The 4,520-nt window shown below is 27.3% G+C and overlaps 1 non-coding gene across 1 annotated transcript; it reads right to left on the bottom strand.

The window, feature by feature from the left end:
* Window positions 1-3,578: 3,578 nt before the first annotated feature.
* LOC145103353 (U6 spliceosomal RNA) lies at window positions 3,579-3,681 on the bottom strand. The gene has a single exon (XR_013706447.1). It is a non-coding gene; the product is annotated as a U6 spliceosomal RNA (small nuclear RNA).
* Window positions 3,682-4,520: the final 839 nt, after the last annotated feature.

The raw sequence follows: 4,520 nt of genomic DNA, 5'->3' as shown, positions 1-4,520 counted from the left end.
TACTTTTTTATCTTTGTATAGTAACAATAAAATTTATTAATTTACACAACAAATATAGATATTTCAAATTTTGTAATAATATTATTATACCTTACAAAATACAAGTCCCTCCAAAATAATTTTTCACCAATAATTTCATCCATAATTTCAACAAATTTAAATTTGTATTTTCTTTATATAATTTTTTTTAATGATCCTGATTTTTTTTTTCTCCAAAAGTATATCAAACATTTACGTCTTAGATAATGCTGCCCTATTATAATTATTATTTTCCAAAAGCATATCCGTTTAATGAGGAATTTGATATAATAAAGGAAGTGAATGTTAATTAAAATGAGATATATATTTCATAATTATTACATGAGTTTATTAAAAAAATTAATATCAATGTGTAAACATTAAACATTTTTCATGTGAAATTTCGAAATACATACAAACGATAATGTTGTACAATGAAATATAAAATTGAATAGACTGAAAAAAAAAAACACTATTAAAGCAGTCAATCTTGAAAATAATATAGTTATGAAAAATTATAAAGTAAGATAAAAATTATAAGATATTAGGAGATTTGAAAAAATACATTTAGTAAAAGCGTTACAGTTATTAGAAAAAATAAGACCATTAAGATTAGTGAAAATACAATATATAAACTAAATTATCACAATAGTAATGAAATGTCATTATTTGATATTTCATATAATTGAAAGATATATCAAATTACATTGATGATATACTAAAATTATTCAAAGTTACGCCAAAACTAATGCAAAGTTCTTGCGAACACCAAATAAATAAGAACAAACATAAAAGATAACATTTATATTTATAATCAATTTAAAATAAACCAATCATGATTTAGAAAAGAATCTCCATCAATGATATACTAAAATTAAATTTATATAACATTTAACATTTTATAAATTATATTACATAACTTTATTTGAATAAATAAAATAGTTGTCAATATTTAATGCAATAGAAAAAACGGTATATTGGTTGTCAATATATGTTTGAATTAGGTAACATTATTATGTAAGGAACGTCTAATTAAAATGCTTATAAATATATAAATATAATAACTATATGAGACGAGGAAAGTCATTCAACTAATAAAACAAAAAATGATGCCTACCAAGAGATCTTTCAATGATTATATATATTTATCGTTTTCAATGTATTTTCTACACATTTCAATAATACCAATAACCATATATTTTTTTTATAATCATTATACAATATCTATAAACGATTATATGTTTTTTTATGCATTTCCCGCGTTTAACGCGGGCTATAATCTAGTTATTTAAAACATGATAATAATTTTTTATTAGTATATACTGAATAATTCATCATTTCATTTATATTTATTTAAAAAATTTACTTTAGAAAATAGTTAATGTCTACCCCTTATATTTATTTTTTTAATCAACCCGTATAATATACGGGTTACACACCTAGTATGTATTAAAGGGCTAATTCCTAATTTGACCGAAATTCAGGTGTTGTTTTTTCATAACTATATACATATAATAATTTTTATAATTTTTCGTATTTTCAAAAAAAAAAAACCCGAAAAAGTTTAATTTAACTGTTAAATTTTCTTATTTTGTAATATATTATTTGTATGATATTTCATTTCAAAATAATCATGTTTGTCGTAAAATATGAAAATTTTAGATGAGGGCTTTTATAATACATTATATATTTCATATATATAAGAATATACGTTAATTATTTAACAAAAAAAAATTGTTTAAAATGATGGATGATTTAAGTTAATAAATTTTAATTAAATAAAATTAACGTAAAACAGTTGTAACAAAATAAAAAAACTTAATTAATATCATATATTATTGATGTATTTTTGTGAAATAATACGTTGTATCACTTTCATTCGAAATTTATCAATCTTAGCAGTTCAGCAGTTCAGTTTGTTTTTCATTCCAACGTAAACAACACTTTTTATATAATTTAAACTTAACCAAATGTATTAGTAAACTTATTTGTTGTAGGACATTCTTGATTTTCACTTGGTAACAGGTATTATATATGCATACAAAATAATTAAATCATACAAAATTTCCAAAATATTCTAATAATTTTATAAGGGAGCAAGTACAGTATATTGACAGTGAGAAGTAAAAGATCATGTACGAAGGCATGGAGGAATCAAGCCACGTGTATGGTTGTGGTACCAAAAGTGCTGTTTCCAATTTGGCTATGAAATCTTCTAAGTTGTACTGGATTTTACGTAAAAGTTATATCCTATAATCTGGACCGTTAGATGTCATCCAACGGGCTACAATATACAGGAATATACCCTCTCGATGGTCACGCTTGTACCAGATACAATGTCTCTTTCCCACACAGTTGTCAAAATTGAGTCTCAATTCTCCCTCTCGTAGGTTAAATCAGTGTTCAACACGTGTAGCTAAAACGCGACAAAAACGACGACGCGTGGATTTGTCGACGTTTCTTGTGTTTGTAGAAACTTTTAATTTTTGTTTAGATCATTGTTTTATTGCATGGATAGTCTTTAAAGTTTAAATTGTAGTAGTTTCACAAAGCTTCAAGAGACACTCATGTTAAAAATGTTTCCATACTTCAATTGCAATGACAAGTATATATATTTATGCGGGATAATGACTTAGGAGGGTAATAAGGTTTCCAATTTGTCCGTATTAGGTCATTAAGGTTTTTTTTGTGCGTATTAAACCAATATGGTTGTTATTACCGTTTAGAAATAGTCATTTTACCGGTTTTAACCGGTAAACCGGTAAAAGGACTATTTCTAAACGGTAATAACAACCATATTGGTCTAATTAGCACAAAAAAAACCTTAGTGACCTAATACGGACAAACTGGAAACCTTATTACCCTCCTAAGTCATTAACCCTAATTGTTTAGAAATCATGCTTACTAATCAATGTGACTGATTTGTTTGACTGAAAATAGTTGTTTCCATTTAAACTTATCTCAAACCCTTCCAGAACTTCTAAGTCCAGAAACTCATATGATTGATGATCTTCATTACATAAATATGCAACATTTTATTAATAACTTCTTTTTTGTCATTTAAATGTTTACATGAACACATCCATATGTACAAAAACAATATCTCACTTTGATACCTCCCATCAATGTCTACATTTGATAACGAATGGAAATGTAAAACCAACAGGGACTTGTAGAGGATGTCTATTATCAATTATTTTATAAAAAGCATAACCACAACATGAACTAAGAAACTGAAGTTGCAAAATGAATAAAAAATCCAGCACATAAACAAATACATATATACTATATACAACACATAAACGGAAGTTTATAAAGCATGAAACTTAATCGCAGGAAAAGTAAAAAACTTAAAGGAGACTTTATAGAAAGAAAGGTCACCCTTACTTGCCACAAATGGTTGAAGACATCAACAAGAAGATCAATCTGACCATAGAATCCACATGTTGTCTGATCATGACTTCAGTAGATGAACTATTGAAACATAAGAATTGCAATTGAACTCCATTAGCATTTGAAAAAGGAATTAGGGTTCCAGAGAAGACGACGAAGGGTTAGAAAAAAATTTGGACCATTTCTTGATTTGTGTGTGTCATCCTTGCGCAGGGGCCATGCTAATCTTCTCTGTATCGTTCCAATTTTATCGGATGTCCCCAAAGGGACAACTATAAATGAAGAGCTTCGCCATATAAAGGAGTAGCAGATTATATGGGACGACGCGAGTTCTAAACGAAGTAGTTTACTATTGATGGTCATATATTCTCAATGTCTTTAAAATTAGGGTTAATGACTTAGGAGGGTAATAAGGTTCCCAGTTTGTCCGTATTACGTCACTAAAGTTTTTTTGTGCGTATTAGACCAATATGGTTGTTATTACCGTTTAGAAATAGTCCTTTTACCGGTTAAAACCGGTAAAAGGACTATTTCTAAACGGTAATAACAACCATATTGGTCTAATACGCACAAAAAAACCTTAGTGACCTAATACGGACAAACTGAAAACCTTATTACCCTCCTAAGTCATTATCCCTATTTATGCACAATGCAAAATTGCTGAAAGTGTTGCATTATGCACAATCGAATCTAGATTTCTAATTCAATGTAATGTTTTGTATGATTGTGTGAGCCGATACCTTTCTTGTTATCAACTCACAATTTGGTTTTAGAAATGTTTTACTTTTATTAGAGTTTTTAGTATCGTTAAAACTCTTTTTGTAACTATAAATAAAGATATTAGGTGGCCATTATTATTTATTCCATTACACATCTTTTCTCTCTACTCGTCTTTGGCGATTTCAGTTATTGCAAACCTTTTTTATTATTGAAATTAATATTGATGCTGTGTGGTTTTTCTATTTTCGGTTTCCACTTAAATTCTTGTGTAAAAAGTGGTGTCGATTTTCACGTAACCCTTCAATACATTCTTTGATATCGTTTTTCCCATTCTATACATTCATTTACCTTAAACGGTTTTATTCACAAACTTTTTAAATTCCTAATCG

This window comes from Lactuca serriola, chromosome 4, assembly GCF_051521515.1.
Source record: "Lactuca serriola cultivar US96UC23 chromosome 4, Lser_US96UC23_V15, whole genome shotgun sequence".
NCBI lineage: Eukaryota > Viridiplantae > Streptophyta > Magnoliopsida > Asterales > Asteraceae > Lactuca > Lactuca serriola.
The sequence above is the reverse complement of the archived record's forward strand: the minus strand, read 5'-3'. Positions and strand labels throughout refer to the sequence as shown.